A 26,202-nucleotide genomic window follows, 5' to 3' on the forward strand; every position below is an offset into this window, starting at 1 on the left:
AGGCGACGAGGTGGTTACAGACAACAGACGAGGCTGGGCAACGAGGCTGCGACAAAGAAACATATGCCATCGCTAATAACGCCCGCGAATAAAAAATAAATAAATGCGCTCACTTGTGCAGCCCCGTTGGTGCACAGCTTGGCCGGAAAGTGAGGCATACATTAGCTTTCGAAATGCGGGCTTTAATATGGGTTGGTTTCTGCCGGCCACCCCTGTTTTGTAATATAGAATGTGCCTGGCGCGCTCGCTATCGGCGCGCTAGGGAACAGCAGCGCCGCGCGTCATGATTTTGCCGCTCCGTCCACCAATCACTCGTGCTAATCTTTTAGAGCGACAGACATGAAACGGCAGCTGGAGAAGGGGTTTGTGTTTGAGTTTCCAAACAGAATTATATTTTCTCCTATACTCGGGAGCGTAAGTTTCGGGCTGCAGGAGGCAGGCAGACAAGACAACGAGCGGACGATACGCGGCTCGGTGTTTATCGGTAAGCGCTGAAAACTTGTTCCTTTGCTTACGTTTACACTCAAGTTTTAAGCGCTGTTCAAATTCAATGAAAATATATCGTGTAGCTAGGCGCGTTCAAGGCCGCGTGCGTGAGATTCAGGAAACACGATGTTGGGGCCACTTGAATTCACTCTATATCGTGCAACCTATGACGATCGGCAAAACCCGCCGAGGGCGGATAAATCGACGGATTTCTTAGACATGTAGGGCCCTCTGGGCTGTACTTTTCGGCGATAAGGTAGCCTCGCCGCCTGCGGGATTATCTGATTGAGCAATGTCGAATGCTGGGTTGTTATAGTGGAAAGTTCAAATCCTTTTTTTTTTTAGGCATCTAATGATGGTGTGCCTGACTTCGACCTCCTCCAGCGCACAACATCTGCAGGCTTGGAGTGACGCCTGACACCGGTAAAAGATGCCTAGAGCGAAGGGGGCTATACCAATCCAGGTACAACCAAATTAGGAAGGCCCACTAAGCTTGAGTCTCACCAGAACAGGAATTAACCCCCCTGGTGCAGTATTCGGCCACTACCTCCCTGATGATTCCTACAATTAACCCATGGCCCTCAGTCCCCAGCAGCTGCCGAGCACCTGACCAAGGCGGCGGTCAGACCTGTAACACAGGTCCGCACAGGCCGCCAATGGAAACTGACCTTGTCAACCTTTAACAGCCGAACTCTGTCGAGTGAGGCTAGCTTAGCAGAACTCATTGAAGAACTATGAGACATTCTTTGGGATATCATCGGCCTTAATGAGATTAGAAGAACTGGTGAGGCTTATACATTGCTGAATAAACGACATGTCCTCTGCTATAGAGGTCTCCCAGATAAGAAGCAATACGGGGTGGGATTCCTAATCCATAAGGACATAGCGGGCAGCATTGACGAATTTTGCAACATTAGTGAGAGGGTAGCAGTAGTCGTAATCAAACTTAATACGAGGTATAAATTAAAGGTAGTACAAGCATACGCTCCTACATCCAGTCAGGATGATGAGGAAGTAGATCAGTTTTATGAAGATGTTGAATTAGCGATGAGAAAAGTGCATCAGTGTACTGTAGTAACGGGCGACTTCAATTAAAAAGTGGGGAAAAGGCAGGCTGGTGAACAAGCAATTGGCAACTACGGCGTCGATTCTAGGAACGCTAGAGGAGAGATGCTGGTAGAATTCGCAGAAAGGAATAAGCTGATAATAATGAACACCTTTTTCAAGAAGCGTAGCAACAGAAAGTGTACCTGGAAAAGCCCAAATGGTGAAACAAGAAATGAAATTGATTTCATACTTTCTGCCGATCCTAGCATTGTGCAGGATGTAGAAGTGATAGGTAGGGCAAAGTGCAGTGATCATAGGTTAGTGAGAGCTAGGATCCACCTCGATTTGAAGAGAGAAAGAGTAAAATTGGTCAAGAAGAAACAGGCCAACCTAGACGCAGTAACTGTAAACGCAGACCAGTTCATTCTGGTGCTTGCAAACAAATATGCAGCCTTAGAACATAGAGATGAAGATGACATAGAGGTAATGGGCTTCAACACAGCCAAGCATGAAGTCACAGGATACGCACATTTCTTTATCCTCTACGCTCGCCATCCTCAAAGTTTTCTCGACACCATACTTCCTTTTTCACCTAACGACGATGCTTTTGTCACGCAGATATTGTGTCGCGCCGAAGAAACACGTCGACTTGCCCGGCTCAGAACCCTATCGTTAGCTTTCGTGTGACTTCGTGTGGCTGTGGGCACTGGTTCGGAAAAGGGGGTTTTGCCAAAACCTTCTCTCCAAGTATTCGGGCCCGTTCGTCGTTCTCAAATGCTTGAGTGAAGTGACCTATGTAATCGCTAAAGTGACTGCTGATAACCGCCGTTCACGCAAGACACAAGTTTAAGCGTCCCACGATTGAAACCGTTGCATCAGCGCGCACTCTGACTCACTCGGTGAGCTTTGTCTGCTCCGGTGGAAAATGTAACGCCGCATCGGATGAGCGTGGAAGAGAAGGAAGAAGCGGCGCGAGGATTTTGGAGTGATCGCCTGTTTCGGACCGTTCCATGTCTTCTCTACCCTTTTCACTGTAAACAAATCCATTTTTCATTAATAACGATATTCTCCTCTGCAGTGACATACAATCTTATGTTGCAGTTGCGCCGACTCTAGAAGGTTATTGATACATTCGTATAAATATTTAAGTAGTATTACGATGTATAGCAAATTACATGACATAACTCTGCATCCTGCAGCTGCACTATACTTTCCAATTTGCATCGCGCTAATGAGGACAACGACACAATGAAGGCCTGGCGGCTGCGAAAACATCTTTAGTTTGGTCTTGTCCTCAAGGTTAACGCGACAGAAATTGTAAAGTCTGAAGCAACCAGCCCAGCAGTGCGCGTAATTAAGCCAAGGTGCTTTTCTTGCGTTCTGGCGGCAACTGCGTGCCTAACAAACACCACAGTATTCACGAGCACACACACTTGCACACTCGCACACGCCGCGTGGAAAACCGGCATTCGTTAAATCGTAGTGTGGACGTCATCCAAAGACTCACTATTACTACGCAAATTGGTGCGTAGACTCGACAGCGCGCCTGAAATACCCGATGCTTCGCGTTGCTCCACTTTGAAGGACCATATTGTGAGCCACGCCACGCTCGCTGGACGCGGTGTAACACGTGACACGAGCGAGCAGAAAGACGCGCAATCCGTGCCTGCCCGCAGTTGCCGCGATTTTATTAAGAAATTTCAGAAGGGATGAGAAACCATCGAAGCCAAGATGGAAGAAATGCGAGAAGAGGCTAAATTCTGTATATGCGGTATACGTAGTTTGGCGAATGTTTATTGAATGTTGCTACAAATATTATCTCGTGAGACTGCAAGGCATGTCCACTTGAAAAGAATTATGTGGATGACATCATTATCGAGATATGGACTATAAATCTTGCTGCGAAAATGCACTGCCCTTCGACTTACTTCTTTAACAAAACGCCGTTTTATGCATTGAAGCACAAAAGTAACTGAACCGCCAATGTATTTCTTCACAAAGTTTGGGAATTAATATCTCGAAACTGGTGCCATCCTGAGAATTCGTTCCAATAGGATCTACCTTGCGAACTCCCAGGCTACCATTTACAAATTGCAATATGTGCTGTAAAGTAATTAGTTAAACACTTAATTAGTGAATGTTTGTTAAGTATTCAAATATGCATTTCGATTTCTCGCCCAGAAAATGTCCCCCTGTTTGAGCAGTACAGCTCAAAGATTATAATTGCGCCATCTGCCAAGATTATTTTTAAAAATTGCTGAAAGTATTCGCAGAAACGCCCAGTATAGGCTTGTTGAGTGCGTCGGCTTCGTGTTGCAGCTCAGAGCAGTCGTCGGAGCAGCCGATACTTCTGAACGATAATCGGTGGAGTGGGCCGGAAATTTGAGACTTATTCTCACACCGCGATCCACCATTGCGAGAAACCAAATGCTCAAACGCAAGCTGGATCGATGGATGAATGCTATGAGTGTCCCCTTTGAAACGGGGTGGTAGTTTGCGCCACAAAGCTCTTTTTCTTCTTTTGCCTAACGGCTTACCAATTCTTTTTACCACGAAAAATTCTCAGCATCAAAATTTCTTAACCATTATTGGGAACTATTTTTGCACGACACCTCCATTGTTTGTGGTCTCCCTACTTTTCTGCCACCAAACCTCCGATCGCCTTTAACTAATCTGTGTTGCTGGCATATTTACTTTCCCCCTGCTCTCACTGAACCCAACGACTTCAAGCAGGCCAGCGGTGCGTAAACCGACAGCTGGGTAGATATCTTCGAATTCCAATAAAACATGTTCCATCATTTCCTTGGCTATACCGCAGCAAGTACGTGCTTCTTCTTTCTTGTTGTATCTCGCTTTATAACAACGCGTTCTAAGGCATCCTGATCTCGCTTCAAAAAGTGAAGGGATTCCCTTTGAGTTATCATACATTGTTTCTTTCCTGATTTCGTTTTTACCTCTTCGGTAGTTACTCACAGCCGGTTCCCTTTCCCTTGTCGCCACCCAGGAAATTGTCTCAGCCACTCTAACTTTGCGTTTAAAGTTCTTTGTTGCCACGTTGTTTACTTTACCGGCCGCATACTTGTTTTTAAGCTTCCTAGTTCTTTTCCTCCATTGTGAGTCAACATTTTTCCTACAAATACTTGAACGCTCTGGCAACCCATTTACTTCCTTTCATATTTCGCAGACATCTTTCGAAATCAATTTTTGCTCTGAGCTTCCCTCACTTCAAAACTTGTCCAGCCCATATCACCCTGCACAGCTTGGTTTGTAGTCTTCCCGAGAGCGCCCAATGCGAGACGTCCCACTGAGCTTTGGCTGCCATCGGACCCCGATTGTACCCCTGACTTCAAGCCAACAACCGCATTTCCAAAAGTAAGTCCTGGAACCATTACACCTTTCCACATACTTCGGAGCACCTCGTATATGTTGTATCCCAATAGCGCTATGTGTTTCATTATGGCCGCATTTCTCTTCCCCTTTGCTGTCCTTTTTGCCTGTGTTTCGATATATCTATTGCCATCGTTTATCCATACATCAAGACATCTGTAATCTTTTACCCGAGGCATTTCCTGGCCCTGTATTGGCACTGTCTGTTCACTTCTTTCATCGAATACTAAAAGACCTGGTTTTTTTTATTACTAAATTTCAATCCTAAATTAGCACCTTCCTGTCCACGGATATTAGCCAGACGTTGCATATCACTTTGCTTGCTAGCTAGCAACACAATGTCTTCCGCATAAAACAAACCTAGAAGCTGCTGTTCTACTACTGTGCCCGCCTGTTTGTACGAGAGTTTAAATCCGATATTGCGCCCTTTCCATCCTTAACATGTACATTATAAACGACAGCGGGGACAAAGGGCACCCTTGTCTTAGTCCTTTGGAGATATCAACTTTCTCCTCACTGCCCGACACTTCACATTCGACGCAAACAATATTTTCTAGGTAAATCTCCCTCAAAAGCTTTATACAGTCGTTGCCTATCTGCAGCGCCGCGGCTTGTCCGCAGCCATATTTATCCACGTGTGCACGCCGCCATGAGTGGCCTTCTGTTTAGATAGCACTTGCAGAGCGCCCGTACGGCCGCAAGAAGAGCTTCGAGTTTCGAAAGCACTAGAAGGCATCGTTCACACTTGGACGCGAACGTGAGACAAGCGGTGAGAGCGGGCGAAGTTTCCACGCATAGGTGAACAACCGCACCGAATGAAAGAGAAAAAAAACCTTGACACATAAACTCATTTAAACCTTCTTCGGAGGGATATATATATATATATATATATATATATATATATATATATATATATATATATATATATATATATATATATATATATATATATATATATATATGGTGCCCCAGCTAACTTTAGCCAGAGTTTAAAAATATGCGAAAGCCACATAGCTGGACAGAACCAAGGTAATGTTGTTTGCCGTCACTTGGAGATACTAAGATTTTTTTTTCATTCCGACTAATGAGATAATTAGTCTTAATTAAGTAATCAACTTCTCGAATATTATAATTAGAAGAGCGACATGAAAAACTCCCGATACAGCTTTCTGTTGCACGGGGGCTGTATCGGGAGTTTTTCATGTTGCTCTACAATTTTCGTATTGACAGTTTTACTCTAATTGTAACGTTTTAGAAGTTGATTAATAAATTAAGACTGATTATATAATTAGGCGGAATGGAAGAAAATAATCTGAGTAGCTGCAAGCGATGGCAAATATATATATATATATATATATATATATATATATATATATATATATATATATATATATATATATATATATATATATATGTATATATAGCCAGTCTCTTCTTTATTCTCTCGAGTGAGAGCCCCACCACCAGGCCCCAAAACGGTGATGATGAGTATGTACAGGTGAGAATATGAAGCGTATGAATAGTGCTCACACTAATTTCCCCGCGCGCGCAAGCGGCCTGCCAGGCTGCGACTTAGCCAGGAGGCAAACGCCGAACGAATCGTTTCAGGCGTGAAACGGGAACGATCTCCGAACCACGATAACGATGGTCCGAAGAAACGTCTACGGGAGTAACGCGATAGTTCACGGGGGATGTTTGTTCATTAATAATGTAGGGTCCAAGGAAGCGGGATTCAAACTTCTCGCACAAACCGGGTGTACGAATGGGCGTCCAAAGGAGCACTTCCTCTCCAGGACGAAAGGAGACGTTGCGACGAGAGATGTCGTAACGTTGCTTGCGATCTAGCTGACTGACTTTTGTGTTGAAGCGAGCACGTTGACGGCATTCCTCAAGTCTCGAGACGAACTGTTCGGGTATACTGACCGAGGTGTTAGTTAGGGCATTGAAGAAAGCGGCGTCGATGGTGAATGTAGGTGAACGGCCGTAAACTAGGTAGAAAGGGGAGTACCCCGTAGTTCGTTGGATAGCGGTGTTGTGAGCGAAAGTCACAAAAGATAAAAGTTTGTCCCAGTTTACGCGATTTCGTCCGATATACATTGATATCATATCTATTATAGTGTGCGATGAAATCGCTCGGTTAAGCCATTTGTTTGTGGGTGACATGTGGATGTCGTCTTATGAACTGTGCCACAAGCTCCGAGTACTTCTGCGATCATTGTTGACATGAAAGTCTTGCCGCGGTCGCTTAACAGTACACGAGGTGCACCATTACGCAGCACAATGGCATCCAGAAAGAAGGTGGCAACGTCGGAGGCCGAACTAGAACGTAGAGGATCGGTCTCTGCGTAACGTGTGAGCTGGTCAACAGCTGTCACGATCCATCGATGACCTGCCGACGTTATGGGCCGACTAGGTCTATCCCAACGATGGCAAACGGTGTCTCGGGACATGGGATTGGTTGTAAAAGCCCAGCAGGAGGCGAAGTCGGTCGTTTCCGCCGTTGACACTGGACTCAAGAAGTGACGTATTTGGCCACAAAGGTAGACATGCTGGCCAAAAGAAACGGCTCCTAACGCGGTGGTATGTTTTGTGGAAACCCAAATGGCCAGCAGATGGGTCGTCGTGAAAGGCTTCAAGGACTTGTGTGCGCATCGAACGTGGAAGAACAGGTACCCAGCGGTGTCCGTCGGAGTTGTAAATGTAGCGGTGCAGCACATCTTTGTCGAGCTTAAATAGTCGCACTTCTCGGCGTAATGTGGCATTTGGTGCAGCAGTAGTTCCGCACAGGCTTTGGACAATGCTGTTGCAGTAGGGGTCAGAACGTTGACACGAGGCGAGCTGAGAGACGTGATTGGAAGATAACGTGTCAGTAACCGATAGAGGTAATAACGGGAGTGGCGACTTAGTCTCATCATCGAGTGGCGAGCAATGGAGAGATGTACTCGAAGATAATAGTGGCAGCGGGCAGCGAGAGAGAGCGTCAGCATCTTAACGCTTTTTCCCAGACTTGTAGACAACGTCAAAATCGTACTCTTGCAAGCGTACCACCCATCGACCAAGGAGTCCAGACAAATTTTTTATTGACGACAACCAGCGTAAGGCGTGGTGGTCAGTTATGACCGTGAAGTGGCGTCCGTAAAGACATGGTCGAAATTTTTGGATTGCCCAAACTACTGCGAGACATTCCTGTTCTGTGATGGAGTAGTTCTTTTCGGCAGCCGTTAGTGCGCGACTGGCATAGGCAACAACTCTCTCTTGTGAGGTGGTATCACGCTGTAGAAGGAAGGACAGCACCGATCCCATGGCCACTAGTGTCGGTGTGTAAACAAGTTGGTGCGTTCTTATCGAAGTGAAAGAGGACAGGGTTGGTGGTTAATGCTTGCTTAAGGGCTTGAGAAGAACGTTCGCAGTGTTCCGTCCAGGGGAAAGCAGTGCCCGACGTGAGCAACTTGTGCAGGAGCGACGCCATGGCAGCAAACTTACTGATGAAGCGGCGGAAGTAGTGTGCCAGGCCCAAGAAACTTCTTAATTGTTTTTGAGTTTCAGAGCGAGGGAAGCGAAGCACGGCAGCAACCTTTTCGGGATCTTGTTGAACACCATCTTTGCTGATGAGGTGGCCCAACACTTTGATGTTCTTTCTGGCAAAATGGCATTTCTTTGTGTTGAGTTGGAGTCTAGCGTTGGAAATGCATGTGAAAACTTCGTCCAAACGCTCAAGGTGCTTACGAAAAGTTGTAGAAAAAATAACGATGTCATCTAAATAGCACAGACAGGTCTTCCACGTAAGACCACGTAAAACTGTGTCGATCATGCGTTCAAATGTTGCAGGAGCATTACATAAACCGAAGGGAATGTCGTTGAACTCGTAAAGTCCGCCTGGTGTTGCAAAGGCTGTCTTGTCCTTGTCCGCTTGGTGCGTGGGGATTTGCCAGTATCCGGATCGGAGGTCTAGACTAGAGAAATATTCTGCACCCTGGAGGGAGTCAAGGGCACGTGATCTTATTAAGGGCTCGATAATCGACGCAAAATATACAGAGCCGTCTTTCTTGCGAAGCAGCACAACAGAAGACGACCAAGAACTGGACGATGGCCGAATGATGTCTCTTTTGAGCATGTCATCAACGTTATCCGCAATGATTTTCCGTTCTGCGGAAGACACGCGATACGGGCGGCGGCGTACAATCGAACTGCCTTCGGTTTCGATGCGATGTACTGCGACGGAAGCGCGCCCCAGATACTTGGAGTGAACGTCAAATAAGGCGCTGTGTTTTTGCAGGAGTGCCAAAAGGTCTTCTTTGTGCGCAGCGGTCAGATCGGGATTTATCGCGGCCGTTAAAGCAGCGGCAGCAGCATGATAATAAGTTGTGGAAGACAAAGGTGGTGATTCGGTGTGAAGCGGTACCAGCGAAAGACGTTCGGTGTCAGTAAAGCATGTCACAGTAGTGCCCTGGGAGAGCACAGCTGGCGAAGAAGTAGGGTTACGAACAGCGACTAACGCTCTCCGTCCTGGAACCGCACCAGGCTAGGAGTAAGGCTTAGCTCAACAGAAATTCAGTGACCGCTCGGTGCAAGGAACACATCACCATTAAGAATAGTGTCGGAAGTCAGTGTGAGAATATGCTCATTGCCCGCGGGAATGAAACAGTCGGTAGACGTGAGGAAACGTAGGCTATGAGCATCGACCTCGGACGAAGATTCAGTGTCCGTCATATGAATAGTTCGCTGACGGCAAGAGATGAAAGCTGAGGCGGAGGACAGGAAGTCCCATCCCAAAATCATCGCGTAGGTACACGAAGACAGCACGACGAATTGAATGTGGTGAAGGATGCCATCAATGAAAACGCGCGCAGTGCAAACACTGGAGGGCTGAACAAGAACTGCATTAGCACAACGAAGGGGAGGGCAATTATACGGTGTCTTCACTTTTCGCAATCGAGAACACAAGTCAGTACTAATAACGGAAAGCGATGCACCTGTGTCAACCAAGGCTTCGATTCGGACACCTTCAACACACACCAAAAGTACATTTGACGGGCGCTTCGGAGCAGTTTCACGTTGTCCAAAGGATGCAGCTTTCCCTCCTGAAGCTGCACCATTTAGTTTTCTGGGCGGTGATCGGAGTACGAAGCAGCCGGTCGTAGAGGGGAAGAGGAGCGCCGCTTCGGTGATGGAGAGCGACGACGCGGGAAACGCAATGAACCTGCAGTGTTGAAGTCCTGTGGAGATGGGGAACGTCGTGGATAATAATCGTAATCAGAACGCCGACGTCGTGATACAGGGCCAGAAAACTCATCCCTTTCAAACCCGACATAGCCACGTCTTTCATCTTGCTGACGGCGTCGGCAGAACCTTGAAATGTGGCCACGGATGCTGCGGTAGTAACAAACCGGTCGAGGTGGGCTCCATGCGTTGTAAGACGGTACAGGCGGTGGTCTTGCAGTGATAGGATTCAGGGACACGTGCGGTGCAGGTGCCTGTTGTGGTGGCTGCTGGGAGGGTGGCACTATAGAGGCAACCTGAGCGTAGGGATAGTTGGCGTAGGGATAGGGTGCGGGCTCGGGCCATGCGGGCAGGTCACGGCAGCTATCTCTTCCCTCACGATATGGCGTAGGCCGCCACCAGGAGGCGTCAGATGGACCTCAGGAGGGTTTGACGAAGCTTGGGCGTGCAGTTCCTCACGGATGATGGAGCGAATCAAGGCACGTAACTTGCTGTCATTGGACGCCTCGAAATCAGATGTGTCCAAGTGTAAGTGGAGCATATGAAGCTCATCGAGACGCTGACACGTACTGATGATGTCTGCGACGGTAGTGGGATTCAGCACTACGAGAGCATTGAATGCCGCAGTCCCAATACCCTTGAGCAGGTGGCGTACACGGTCACTCTCTGCCATCGAGGTGTTCACGCGGCGGCAGAGAGCGAGGACGTCCTCTATGTACGAAGTGTACGACTCACCCGAGTGCTGAACACACTCAGCAAGCTTCTTGGCGATATCGGAGCGGACAGACGAGTTCGCGAAAATGTGGTGTAGATGGTGTTTAAAGGTGCTCCAGTTGTCGAAATCGAGCTCATGATTGTAAAACCAAGTTTTCGCAACGCCGGTTAGGTAGAAGGCGACGTGAGCAAGTTTTGCTAATTCGTTCCAGTGGTTAATGTTACTCACGCGCTCGGATAGCTCCACCCAGTCTTCAACGTCGTCACCTGGAAGCCCAGCAAGCCCCGGTGGATCCTTCTGAGGGGTGGTGACTGTCCAAAAAGGGGTTCCCCCAGGAGTAGGCAAGGTGGATGTCAGGGTACTGGTCTGCTGGTCTTGCGACATGGTTGAGTGCAGTTGGTAGAAGCGGCGACCCGAATGGAACTCCAGGAATGTAGCGTAGGTGAAGCTGGAGAGAGACCGGGAGCGAGAGGGCGAAGGAACCGGACAACACACTCCACTACTTGTGAGACGAGGTTTAGGCAGTCAGTCTTTTCTTTATTCTCTCGAGTGAGAGCCCCTCCACCAGGCCCCCGAAAACGGTGATGATGAGTATGTACAGGTGAGAATATGAAGCGTATGAATAATGCTCACAATATATATATATATAAATATATATATATATATATATATATATAGGTGAAATCGTACCTTTCATCAATTCATCTTGAATAAACGAACCTCATCGTAACAATATGATGACGACCAGATTGCAAAGACAATTTAATAGGCACTCTCATCTTTGGCCTTGTCAGTTTGTACATACAAAATAAGCAGCAACCACAACGCATTTCCGACTGTCCCGCGTCCCAGATCTTGCATGTACTCATAAACCCAACATCATTCAGTGCATTGACCCCCCCCCCCACCCTCCACGCGGGTTGACTGGTGAATGGGCGGGGGGGGGGGCTTCGGTTCAACACACACACACAAACAGCCATGTCAGTAGTGAGGGACACGAGCCCAACAGAACCTTGAATTGCCTTAACACAAAAGTGTACACGGCAAACAACCATGGAGACCCCAGAAGTTGTGCCATCCGCGACGCTACCGAAATCGAATGCGCCATGACCGGTTCAGTTTCTTGGCTCCACAAAGACGAACGAAAACACGTGGATCGACTGGCACACACGGCCAAGTCGAGCGGCCTTAAACGTCTGCATTATAGCTTGACGGAGAGCTTTCCTCCTGACTCACCAAAAATCGCGGGAAGGGCAAGCCCACACTTCGAGAAACTTCTCGCCTTTGCGATGCCGCTCCTAGCTGAGATGGAACCAGACCTCCTTCCGTGTTTATGCAAGAACTTGATGAAAGCCCAGTGCCCGTCTCCTGAAAACTTCATCGCAGCTTGGTAACTAAACTTGGTATGAGCACTGGAGAAGAGAAGCACGAACTGGTTGATCACCTGCTTCTATAGGCAACGGGTGCAAGAAACGGACTGTTTCGAAAGGAACACTGGAAGACCAAATAGACTAGCTCTCCGTTGTAGGAGAGCTGTGGAAAGCAAACACTGGGAAAAAATATGACCCGTATCCTCATGACCGCCACAAAAAGGGCTCGCCCCACGAATCGGGATGGCTGTGAAGCCTGTGTACCTAACGAGCAGAGAGCCACGCGCCAGGCGGTACACGAACACAACTGGCCTAGCGCGAAGAAAGCTGGCTGTTATATTATTGAGAGAGAGAGGCATTTATTATGATAGAAAAGCTGAGAGGTCGGCCTGAATCAATGTCCTGGTTGTTACAAGTTTCCAGCTTAACCTATGGAAGGATATATTGTACCTGTGGCAACATCGTGTTCTACCTTCAGGTCAATGTCGAGCTGTCGTCGTGCGAATGTAGCTGTTTCCCATGAAAGGCGTTGTTTCTCACTGCAGGGCTCTTCTTCTCTCTCCTTGCGATTGTTTTTCTCTTTTCCTGCGTCCCTGCTGGCGCCGTCTGGGTCCGGTCATTGGCGAGCGCACTGTTTGTTGACGCTTCCCGGCCCTTCCGTGGTCGGGACAGCGGCCGCCGCCGCTCATGAGAGAGCGGGTGCGCATGTGGCCGGCACATGGCGGCGTGAAGAACGCACCGGTCGTAGGGACCCAAGCCGCGGCTGCCTCACCCCCTCCGACCAGTGCGGTGAAAAAGGCCGTCAGCCAACCGGGGCTCTACTCGTAACGAACTTTTCGCGCGCAAGAATTTGTGACTGGCTGGTTATGCTCACCCACGCTCGAGGGCAGACCGATCTCGACGGTACGATGGCGAAGGCGACGGCCCCAGTCGCGGGTTGTCCCTACATACGTCCCAGCAACATCAGAGCAGCCCGGCCGGGAGGGCCCATACCTTTCTCCCTCCTACTCTCCCTTTCTTTTAATCCCATCTCCCCCACCCTGTTGGCGCTGAGCCGTGCTCCCTCATGGGTTGCAGAAGATAGTGCCAGCCTTTCCTCCTTTCCCACAAGAACCACTTCTCTCCCTACATACGAACGCATATGGAAGCAAAAGAACCGACTAGGGTTTCTAGCTCATTAGTGGATATTCGAAAAACATTTATTTCTTTTACCAGTGCGAGAGAGTGCCTATTAAATTTGCTTTGCAATCTGGTCATCATATTGTTACGATGAGGTGCGTTTATTCAAGATGAATTGATGAAAGGGAGGAAGGGTTGCCGCGCCGACACCGAGCCGCTCCCAAAGACAGGCGCACTTCGTCCTCCTCTTCTTCCGTCCTTGCTGCAAGCAAAAGCGCGAGACCATAAGTCGACATTAGATTTGCTGCTCTGTTTCGTTTACGAGGCGCTATACTCAAGGACTATATATACGCATGCCTTGTCTCCTCCCACAAAGGTGCCCCGTCCTTCCTTTACAACTTCAGCCCTTCCACTTTCCACGCACCGGATATCTCCAGATAGAGGATGAAATGAACACGTTTCTTCTCTTCCACTCAATTCTACCGCAATCCCGTTTCCATCTTTTCTACATCAGATTAAAAAATAAGTAATTGAAACCGCCGTGATAGTTCGACTTCCGTACACGCGTGGGAAACCCGCCGGTGTTGCTTAGTGGCTAAGGTGTCGGGCGGCTAAGCAAGAGGTCGCGGGATCGAATCCCGGCAACGGAGGCCGCATTTCGATAGAGGCAAAATGCGAAAACACCCGTGTACTTAGATTTAGGTGCACGTTAAAGAACCTCAGGTGGTCCAAATTTCCGGAGTCCCCCACTACGGCGTACCTGTTAATCAGATCGTGGCTTTGGCACCTAAAACCCCATAATTTAGTTACTCTTCTACACGCGTGTATAAATATACAGTTCCCACGCGCTCTATAAATGGATGTTATGCGAGGCATCTTGCAGGTAGCTGGCTAATAAGCGTTTGGGGTTCTTCAAAGAGTTACCATAAGGGCCAGCGTGTTTGTGTAAAGCAAGCAGTTGAGTTTGAAGCGAGCCTGTGGGTGAGGACAGGTGAAAGACGACGACTGAGGATGGTATGAACGTCGTTAGAAAGCTTTTTGTTATTATGATCATCATCATCTTTTTGCTCCGGGAAGAAACTTCCGAACCTGTTCCGTTACGAGCTGGACCGATCTCGAAGGTATAGTGCAGTCACCGCGTGCCAACGCGTTAGCTACCACGAGACAAAAATGGGAGAAAGGGACACGGCCTCGCTCATGACGCATGCAGGGTAAAGAGTATAAGGTAAGTCTGTAACCGAATGGAAACTAGCACGCGCGCTCTAGCTCGTGCTATGCGACGTGACGCAGACAGTCGTCTCAGTTGGCGTTGGCAGGAGAGAAACCCACGTGCGATCGTGGCTGGAACATCGGGCCACCGTGCTCGGCGTCAGATCCAGCTGTCGGACAATTAAATTTACTTTTAACGTGACAACGTTAAGGGCCACGTGTCGCGAAAAAAAAAATCGATGTCGGCGTCGGATGTCGTTTGGCGAAAAATTGTTCCGAACCACAACCACGTAGGCGCTCCGCGTGGCGCAGAGGTGTTACATAAGCTGATTGAATTCTTCAAAGTAAAATACGTCAGAAAAACCGTAAAGTACGACCTAAACGCGACCTACGAACAAGATAGCGTCGGATTTTAATTTGAATATACGAGGAAACATAATTCTGTTACGCGGAAACCACTTTTGCGAGCGGCGCGGCCGATTCAGTTCCTTGCAACAACACCATCGCGCTCGCCTGCGCGCATCCGCAAGAAAGCTGCGGTTGCTGGGAAGCGTAACAAGCAGTCAGGGGTTTTTGAAATAAATAGTGTTTCGCTATTAAAGGCGAAGCTTAAGCGTCCTCCAATTTCTTTATAAAACGAAGCTAGACAGGAACCTACCCACGCCGCAATGTGCCTGGCATGAGCCAAGGAATACCTCGCATTAAAGCTAACTAAAATGCTGCCGCTCTTTTGAAGGCTCGGCAGCGCGCGCTCGCAAAACTTACACAGGTTTCATTCGCGGTACTCGCAAGTTAGTCAACATCGAATCAAAAGTTTAGTGGCTATATGGCGTTGGGCTGCTGAGCACGAGTTCGCGGGATACTCGAGCCTTTTATGTTCCAGATATATTCAATGCTCTTCCTTCTGAAATTTCTTCCTGTAAGTCTGTACGCGACATTCGCAAAACTTTAAGGGCATTGTACACAGAATGATTATAGGCGTCATATTTTTATTTTTCCGGTCATTGTTGAAACATGTCTTCGCTCTCTGGTCGTTTCTTCGCTTTTTTTTTTGTTTTCTTTGTTGTTGTTTTTTCGGGATTCTCTTTTTTTTTTTGCCTTGTACTTTATCACTCGCTACCTTAGTTTTCAATGTCTTTTTATTTTCATTTCTTTCAAAAGAAAGAAAAGTCAGTTTCTGGCTGAGTCTTGTTACAGATTGCCGGGTTTCGCGTGACAAGCCACTGTGATGGCTTAGGCGAACCTGATTTCTGTACTTGTACTCGCAGATTTGATAATAAATTATTATTATTATTATTATTATTATTATTATTATTATTATTATTATTATTATTATTATTATTATTATTATTATTATTATTATAATAATAATAATAATAATAACACTTTCACTACAATGGGGAATGCTATGAGAGATGCGTGGGTCTGTAAAACGTACAGAAGTAACAAGAAACTAAACAGCGGCACAGAGGCTGAACTGGAGGATAACAGTGGTTCTGAGTCATCACTGTTGGATGAGCTAAGGGAAATCAGAAAAAGTTTGCAATCGTTGCCGATTCTGCATAACAATGTTGATTCTCTCCTATTGCTGCAGGAAGAGTTCACGGCTGTATCGAAATCAGTTAAGGAACTAGAAGGATCGGTGTCGTTTTTGTCAGAGAAGTATGATTCTATTTTGAAACAACAACAGGTCATTCAGGAACGTCAAATGTCTGATTGCGCTGAACTGGAAGCTCTGAAAACAATGGTGTTAACTCAGGCCGTAGTAATACAAAAGCTAGAAGAAAACCATAATGAAAGTGAGCAGTACAGCAGACTAAAGAATCTTGAGATCCACGGTTTGCCAGTGAAAAGTAATGAAAGCCTAACACAAACAATCACACAAATGGCAGCAAATCTGGACCTCTCAGGGTTTTCGTCTGATGATATTGCAGCCGTACACCGCTTAAAAGTCAAAATCAGTGGTACACCTGTGGTCTTGGTGCGCTTTAAATCTGTAATTTGGAAGGAAAAATGACTTGAAGCGCGGGGAAAACTGAAGAAACTACGTGAAAGTGCATCATTTCCAATGATCTACTTCAATGATAACTTGACCAAAGTTAACCGTGATCTCTTCTGGAAAGCGAGAACGAAGGCAAAGGAGGAGGGTTATCGGTTTTGTTGGACGAAAGGAGGCAAGATCTTCGTGAAAAAGAATGAAACAGCGTCTCTTGTTCGAATTGGTAAACAAGCAGACCTGGAAAACATTGCTTAGCCAACATGCCTCTTTTATTCAGTGAACTACCGGACTTCAGTTCATTTAAACAAGAATTTCCGTGCAGTTCTGATGAAGATTTTACCATTGTGAGCGTTAATATTCGAAGTCTGCGTAAATACTGGGACGAATTTAAATTTCTGGTTGAATCGGCAGTTAACTTTGTAGACGTATTTGTGATTACAGAAATCAATGTTTCCCAGGCTTGCCTTGATACGTTTACCTTGCAGGGCTTTTCCACACATTTTGTCACACGAAGCGGGCGTCGTGGCGGAGGCATTGCTCTCTGTGCAAACGACAACTGTGAAGTTTCTTCTGTTGATGCTTCTTTTGTACATGCCGAATCTATGATGGTCAAAGTTTGTAAGAGGTCATTTTCTGTCCATATCTTATCGATTTATCGACCACCCTCAGGCAGCCTTTCACGGTTTCTTGTTGAGCTTGAAGAAGCTCTGCGGCAGTGGAGCTCAGCGGACCAATTTTGGTTGATCGGAGACTTGAATATCAATATTTTATGCCCTGAAAAAGTGACTGTTTGTGATTATTTATCTACGTTGTCCGCTTATAGTCTGGAATGCACAATTGCAGCTCCTACTAGAGCGGAATTAGTTAATAATAGCCTAGTGCAATCTTGTTTAGATCACATAGCGGTCAGAGCTCCCAGCTGTTCATTTAGGTCATGTACTATTCTACAACGGATGGCGGACCATTATTTTGTAGCATGCCGTCTTGTTTTACCAGACGCGTCTGGAACGTCATCGGTGGAAACTGGATCTGGGCAGCGTAAATGCCTTGTCCCTACTGTTAATCAATCCAAGCTAGATAACCTTATCGTTTCGTTTGACTGGGCATCCTTAACCAAAGAAGATTCTTCGGGCAAAGTATATGAAAGGTTCTGTATGCAAATGAAACATTTTGAATTACGTTGCACACGGCTGATAGCTAAGCCCATAAGAAAGAGTCACTGCTGGATGAACACGGAAATTCTTGCTTCCATTTCGTATCGAGACAACTTGTGGAAACGCTGCAAAAGAAATCCCAGAAACCAAAGACTGCGATTAGAATACAAGTCGGAAAGAAATAGAGTTGTTGCTCTTCTGCGTGCCGCCAAACGCTGTTACTTCTTTTATAAATTCCAACAATCTTCAAATAATGTAAGCAAAACTTGGTCTTTGGTAAATCATCTCAGAGGAGTGAGTTCCAATAACCGGTCTATTTTCGGTGCTTTTCAACAACCTCCCACAGAAGTGGCTGATGCTTTCAACGGGCACGTTGTTAAAGCGTCCCAAAGGGCCGCCTCTTCATATACAAGCACTCCACCGTTAGGGCATTCCGTATCTGCGTCGGCTTTTCTTCGGAGAATTTTGAAGGGTGATCTGGAAGAAATTATTTTCAGTTTCCGTCCTAACAAGCCCACTGGATATGATGGAATTTCTTTACACACCATCAGAAGGAATTTCAATGCGCTGTCAGATATTATCCTGCATATACTGAATGGTTTTTTGGAAGGCGACGAGATTCCAGAATGCTTAAAAACTGCAGTTGTTGTACCACTACACAAGTCAGAGAAGAAAGATAGTATTGAAAACTATCGGCCAATTTCAATATTGCCGATCATTGCTCAGGTCTTAGAAAAATTTCTTTTCCACACTATGTCTTCTTTTCTTAACAAATTTTCTATCCTGGCCAATCGACAGTTTGGCTTTGTTTCAGGGCGTGGTACTGTGGCACTGCTTGAGGAATTTTCAGATGAACTGTTCTCGGCATTTGATCAGAATCTTTTCACATGTGCGCTATTTTTAGATGTAGCGAAAGCGTTTGACACCCTTAATCATCAAATCTTGTTAAGTAAACTGCATTTTTGGGGATTTCGTGGACCTTCTTACAAAGTTCTCGAAAATTACTTGAGCAACAGATTTCAGGTGGTCTCTACCGATGAGAAAGGCGTATTTAGTTCTAAGCTGTCGGTAAAAGCTAGAGTTCCTCAGGGGTCCATTTTATCGCCATTTTTGTTTAATATCTTCGTTAACGACTTCCCTTTGGCAATTTCGAAATGTTCACTGAAATGTCCACTGAAATGTTGCAAGGCAATGCTTTGGTTCTCTAATAATGGAATTGTTGTAAATGCCCAAAAAACAAAGCTTGTTTGTTTTCGCTCCCCACTTAAGACTACTGTTATTAACATGCCTCTCTACTTGCATGATTCAGACTGTGTTCATTGTAAATGTGCGCCTATTCCATACGTGGATTGCGTAAAATATCTCGGAATCTATTTAGATAGTAATTTATCTTGGCAACATCACTTATCACTTATTTGTTCTAAACTGTGGTCAGCAGCGTGGCTGTTGTTTAATATCAAAAGTATTGCACCCTTGTCTGTGAAAAAGATTATAGCACATGCACTAGGTTACAGTGTGTTGAGGTACGGCATTACAGTCTTTGGCTTTTGTTCTGATCGTTGGAAATGCAGGGTAGACCGGATTATAAAAAAACATTCTTAAAAATGTTGCATACAATTCCCCAATAGTAACATGTGCAAATATCTTCCGTGAACTTAGTCTACCGAACTTGCATTCATTACTTATAGAAACAGTTGTCGTCAAACATTTCTGGAATTCCGCTTTCAAACAAAAAAGTGCCGCCACAAGGGAGCTTAGAATACATGTCCGTTATGTAGTTCCTCGTTCAGCCACAAGGTATGGCGCGGCCAGAGGCTGTGCTTATGTGCCTGACATATTTAACAAACTTCCAGAAGAAATTTTTAACGCGACATCAAAAAGCACGCTCAAACACTTCTTAAAGCATCTACAGTAAAATTAACCTCTTGTACATTTTTTTTGCATAGCAATATTTACCTCTTCAACTTTTGTTATATGTACATAACCAAATGTTATCTTGTTCTTTTCAATTTTTTGCCTTTCGTTTTATTTTTTTTTTCTTCATGTCTCATCAATTTGTGTACATCTTTTTGCCTTGTCTATCATATTCATTGGCACGGTCCTACAAGCCAACTAAGGCTTAGATCGGCCTGCTTGTGTTGTTTTGTATATTGTGTGGCAATTATTATTATTATTATTATTATTATTATTATTTTTATTATTATTATTTTTATTATTATTATTATTATTTGCGATTGCATGCGGACTTGCTCTCAACTGTGTTCTGTCAAACGCAATTGAGAGCGCTACTTTCCAGACGCGCAAGACTGCAGTTCCGTCATGTTTTTGTTACTTCGCGGGCTTTCTTCACAGGCCCAGAATAAAGAACCGCGTTAAAGATAACGTAACAGAAACCAGGGTATCAAACCGCAACTGAACTAAAAACTGAAAGCCGAAAAAAAAAAACGTTATTTTCGCTCGAACCGGAACTGAACCGTAGCGTTACGATTTTTTTCATTCCGGAGTGAAACCGAAAAGAAAAATAACGGTTTTCGGTTCAGGCGAGTGGGCCACCTTTTCTGGAGCTTTTCATCCACGTATTACCTGCACTTGTGGCTCAAACTATGCTGCCTCGTTTATAAATACACACCATCTTCCCGCGATTTTAGAAGTACGTAGCAGCACTATTAGTGCGGTTGTCGGCGTATCACGTCGGGGGGGGGGGAGGGGTGTAGGAGGGGGGGGGCAGACATGGAAGTAATACACTCGTAAGCGCTTAAAATTGGGTGACCGTCAAAAAAATTTTGCGTTGGCCGGAGATTTATATATGTCCGTTGAACTAAAGAAGCGCTTCTTAGCAGGAGTTCGCACAAGTTGCAGTCTGTGCAATAGAAATGACATTGCTTCTGGCATACGCTTCCACAAGGTAATTTTTAAATCAACGCTTTCTTTGCCTACTATCCTGGGTTGTTGCCAATGTTTTATTCATTTTAATCGGGTATGACACGCCCTCTTGGTGGTGACGCTCTGTGGAGAAATCGGAGGAGAAGGGAAACTGGCATTAATTGGCAAGTTCAAATTGCGCAGACAATGGCGTCTCGCGGAAAGATTCCATGACAGTCCAGGATCCCCTTTCTGTGTTGTAGCCTTCCCCTTGACCTCCTCCATTGCTCAAAACTTGCGGGACGGAGAGCTGCTGGTAGAATGCTTATATCTTGCCTCAGTGCTGGGCTGTGCACTCCTGTACGAGGTGGAACACGTTGGCTCGCTTTCCGATGTTGCAGCTCAAGCAGAGATCTGCAGATGTGTCTGGTCCACTGTGACAAGAAGCCTTCCTTTAGGAAAAGTGTGCCAGTCTCATAGGTGTCGGAGCTGTGCCTGTCCTTATTCTCTTCAAGCAAAGTTCGACTGCTCGTCCGTGTTCCTGCTGGGATCCGGGGGCCGTATTCACGAAGCGTTTCGTTCGTAAATGCTCTTTCGCATTGGCGGGCCGCCTTCGCTAATAATATGCCTAGCATCAGGATTAGCTGAAATTTTGTTTTACAAATAATTCTAGCGTAAAGACATTTTGTGAATATGGGCCCAGGGCACGTATTTACAAAGCCTTTTAGTTAGCGCCAATTAACAACAGCGAATTTAGCAATATATATATATATATATATATATATATAATGAAGAAAAAGAGTACGACGTACGTTCAATAAGCACAGTATATTTGACTGACCCGTTTCAGCTGGTGGACCAGCCTTTGTAGAAGTCACAAAGGCTGGTCCACCAGCCGTCGTCCCAGCCACCAGCCATTTTGACAAAGGCTGGACACCACCAGCCGAAACGTCAGTCAAATATACTGTGCTTATTGAATGTACGTCGTGTATATATATATATATATATATATATATATATATATATATATATATTGTGCTGCTCTCAAGTGTGCATTCGGTGAACAAGGTCGGCTGCATCGTGACTGGCGACGGACAAGCGGCAGGGCGTGCTTTATCTCATCGGCAGCGCTCGGCCAGCAGCATGCATTTTCGCCGTCATCCGACGAGAGCCGACCTTGTTCACCGAACGCACGCTTGAGAGCAGCACGATACCACTGCGCAAGCGCTCTGTCACGTGGCTTTTTTTTTTCATATATCGCTGGCTTTCTTTGCAACCCGGTAAAAAGGTCGGCGTCGGTAACCCAGTCGGCGTCGAAGGCCTGTTGACTCGCGCATTATAGTCCTCACAACGTGACTCATCGCAGCGGGCCAGGCAGATTTCGTCCTTTCAAAGCGAGTCATCGAATCAGACATGGTGGCGCCTGTCCGTCCTGGTTCCCCGAAGATCGCCAGCCCCCGCCGGCTGTTCGTAACACCGCTCACTTGGGGTCGACTGAGGGCTCTCCCTCTAACCCTAACGAGGGCGCGCACGAGGCCGCGCGAGGACTCAATGACCGCGCCGCCTCCGCAGTCCCACTGCTCCGCGGGGAACCCTTGCTCACGTTCCATGAGGTTACTACACACTACTACCTGTCAAGACGGGCATTCCCCCTCCCGCACCCCGCCTTATGCAGGGTGCAGGCGATGATACTTCGACCTTTACAAGCCTGTTCATATCCTAACCTTGCGGTTCTTCATGCAATATACCCTGAAAAGTATCCCAGTGCGGACTGCCCTGCCTGTGGACTAAGGGCAACATTGGATCATGTGTTGTGGGAGTGTGAAGCCATCGGCTCTTCCTTCAGCGAGGGTAGGTGGGCTGCGCTCTTGGGCAGCCCCGAACTCAACGACCACACCCTGGCCGTCCGGGTGCCCGCGATCGGGCCGTCAAGCTCGGCTTGGCGGTCCCTACGTGGGACTAGCCGGGTGGCGCGGGGTCTCCCCTGCGTCTTCTCTGAACCTAATAAAGTTGTTTCACTCACTCACTCACTCATACTTATATTACCTGATAAAGCAGAAAATTCAGTGTCGTCGGTGTGTACTTCTGTATGCACATCATGTTGTGAAGACAAGGAACATGCTAAATTATTAAGCAATAATAGGGAAAGAACTGTACACTTGGAGACGCCTCTTGATGATGACGATAGTCACCTCAAAGATTGTGGCGCATACCCACCAAGGCTGTTTGGATCGCACCGCTGGTACGATCTGTTGGGAACTCGGCGCTGACGCCCGTGGTTGTACCTGGGTCGCAAGCCCCAAGGGTAGCGTTGGCCTGGCGGCCTGGGGTACAACTGGAAGCATCCGAAGGTCCCGGCAAAGCATGAGTCGACTGGTAACAACAAAACAACTTGTTTATTTTAACATCGCAAAGAGTTGGCGGTCAGGTTGACCGAAGTAGAGAGACGGGAGAGCACTTCACTCAACAGAAGAAATCGGAGCCCTCCTTTTGGCGTCCGGGGCAGCTGTTTTTATACTCTCGCAGTTGAGGGCAAGAAGGAACCCCTCAAAAGACGAGCACGTGAATGTACAATGGGCTAATGGTGACGCACACTGTCGTAGCGCTGCCGTAGCACCATGTCGAGCACGATCTCGTAGCACCCTGTTGTAGCGATGCCGTAGCACCATGTCGGGCACGATCTCGTAGCACCCTGTTGTAGCGATGCCGTAGCACCATGTCGAGCACGATCTCGTAGCACCCTGTTGTAGCGATGCCGTAGCACCATGACTGTAATGAGAGGATGATCCCTATGCGGTCGCATCGCCGCAGTCGCGCCTGGAAACACCTGGCGGGGAGCGTTACGGCGACGACGATCGGGCCAAAATGTCTGCCGCCCCGCCGCAGTCGCGCCGGCAAAACCACGTGTCGCAGGCGAAACGCAACAGACCGCCCCGCCGGGGGAAGGAGATCCCGATGGACAGGGGACTGCATCCGCTGTCCGGAGGGATGTCGCTCGATGATGCACATAACCGAAGTCGGGCGTCCCTCGACGTTTCTTGAGCGCAGCGCACAGAGAAGGCCTCGTTCTCTCGTTCAGGTTCGCACGGGACACTGCAAAGTGACTTCGGGAGAGTTCACATTTTTGTTCTCGTTCCCGGCAAGCGTTAGAACTACGCTGAAACTCAACCGCTCAGTCAGCAAGCACGGCACAACCCTCACTAAGCCCTGCCAGGCTCTTTCCCCTTTTTATACCACTGCCTAGTTCCTTACAGTAGTCTAGCATCACTCAGAACGCGTCCACAAATTGGAAAATTGCACTAGAAAGCATATCATCACTTTGAAACACTAAACAAAAGCAATATGTTAAAAAAAAATCCTGCCTCAGGAAGAAAAACATCAGTAACAAACAATTTTGAGGCTGATTCCTACGTTAGGGGCTTCGGCTTAAGCCATCGGCGTTACCGTTGAGACTCCCCTTTTTGTAACGCACCTCAAAGGAATATTGTTGTAAAGCGAGGCTCCAGCGCAGGAGGCGGCCATTTTTGGGAGAGATGGTCTGCAGCCATTGGAGAGGGCAGTGATCCGTCTCAATGATAAACCTCGAGCCGGCTAGATAGCATGACAATTTCTGAACGGCCCACACGAGACACGCACACTCTTTCTCGGTGGCGCTATACGCCTGCTCACGACTGGTCAGCTTACGACTAGCATACAGGACGGGGTGTTCTACTTCTCCATTTTCCCGTTGGCACAGTACAACGCCCATGCCTCGCTCACTAGCATCGCACTGAACAATGAACCCTTTTGTATAGTCTGGCGATCGTAGCACAGGCTGGTTTGTTAGGGCACTCTTTAGGGCGCTAAAAGCTCTTTCCTTTGTCTCGTCCCAGACGACTGTTTGAGGCTCTGTCTTTCTTAGAGCATCCGTCAGGGGAGCCGCGATATCAGAGTACCTAGGGATGTACCTCTGATAGTAGCCGGCGACACCCAAGAACGACCGAATATCGGTCTTGGTGCTGTTTGGATCGGACCGCTGGTACGATCTGTTGGGAACTCGGCGCTGACGCCCGTGGTTGTACCTGGGTCGCAAGCCCCAAGGGTAGCGTTGGCCTGGCGGCCTGGGGTACAACTCGAAGCATCCGAAGGTCCCGGCAAAGCATGAGTCGACTGGTAACAACGAAACAACTTGTTTATTTTAACATCGCAAAGAGTTGGCGGTCAGGTTTGACCGAAGTAGAGAGAGACGGGAGAGCACTTCACTCAACAGAAGAAATCGGAGCCCTCCTTTTGGCGTCCGGGGGCAGCTGTTTTTATACTCTCGCAGTTGAGGGCAAGAAGGAACCCCTCAAAAGACGAGCACGTGAATGTACAATGGGCTAATGGTGACGCACACTGTCGTGGCGCTGCGCACGATCTCGTAGCACCCTGTCGTGGCGCTGCGCACGATCTCGTAGCACCCCGTCGTGGCGCTGCGCACGATCTCGTAGCACCCTGTCGTGGCGCTACCGGTCGGACACAATGACTGTAACGAGAAGATGGTCCCTGCTTTGGCATCGCCTGTTTCGGGCACAATGACTGGAACGAGATCCCTGCTTTGGCATCGCCTGTTTCGGGCCCAATAACTGGAATGAGATCCCTGCTTTGGCATCGCCTGTTTCGGGCACAATGACTGGAACGAGATCCCTAGGCGGTCGCATCGCCGCAGACGCGCCTGGAAACACCTGGCGATGAGTGTTGCGGCGACGACGATCGGGCCAAAATGTCTGCCGCCCCGCCGCAGTCGCGCCGGCAAAACCACGTGTCGCAGGCGAAACGCAACAGACCGCCCCGCCGGGGGAAGGAGATCCCGATGGACAGGGGACTGCATCCGCTGTCCGGAGGGATGTCGCTCGATGATGCTCATAACCGAAGTCGGGCGTCCCTTGACGTTTCTTGAGCGCAGCGCACAGAGAAGGCCTCGTTCTCTCGTTCAGGTTCGCACGGGACACTGCAAAGTGACTTCGGGAGAGTTCACATTTTTGTTCTCGTTCCCGGCAAGCGTTAGAACTACGCTGAAAACTCAACCGCTCAGTCAGCAAGCACGGCACAACCCTCACTAAGCCCTGCCAGGCTCCTTCCCCTTTTTATACCACTGCCTAGTTCCTTACAGTAGTCTAGCATCACTCAGAACGCGTCCACAAATTGAAAAATTGCACTAGAAAGCATATCATCACTTTGAAACACTAAACAAAAGCAATATGTTAAAAAAAATCCTGCCTCAGGAAGAAAAACATCAGTAACAAACAATTTTGAGGCTGATTCCTACGTTAGGGGCTTCGACTTAAGCCATCGGCGTAACCGTTGAGACTCCCCTTTTTGTAACGCACCTCAAAGGAATATTGTTGTAAAGCGAGGCTCCAGCGCAGGAGGCGGCCATTTTTGGGAGAGATGGTCTGCAGCCATTGGAGAGGGCAGTGATCCGTCTCAATGATAAACCTCGAGCCGGCTAGATAGCATGACAATTTCTGAACGGCCCACACGAGACATGCACACTCTTTCTCGGTGGCGCTATACGCCTGCTCACGACTGGTCAGCTTACGACTAGCATACAGGACGGGGTGTTCTACTTCTCCATTTTCCCGTTGGCACAGTACAACGCCCATGCCTCGCTCA

At 47.5% G+C, this 26,202-nt stretch overlaps 1 protein-coding gene across 2 annotated transcripts in view; it reads left to right on the plus strand.

Annotated features, from left to right (window-relative positions):
- Positions 1-304: 304 nt before the first annotated feature.
- The window catches only part of LOC142566274 (uncharacterized), a 68,773-nt gene continuing 42,875 nt past the window's right edge, over positions 305-26,202 (plus strand). For both annotated transcript variants that reach the window (XM_075677158.1, XM_075677159.1), the window contains exon 1: positions 305-484. The gene's annotated coding sequence lies outside the window, so the exon portion shown is untranslated. The remainder of the gene's footprint in view (positions 485-26,202) is intronic.

This window comes from Dermacentor variabilis, unplaced genomic scaffold (genome assembly GCF_050947875.1).
Source record: "Dermacentor variabilis isolate Ectoservices unplaced genomic scaffold, ASM5094787v1 scaffold_12, whole genome shotgun sequence".
NCBI lineage: Eukaryota > Metazoa > Arthropoda > Arachnida > Ixodida > Ixodidae > Dermacentor > Dermacentor variabilis.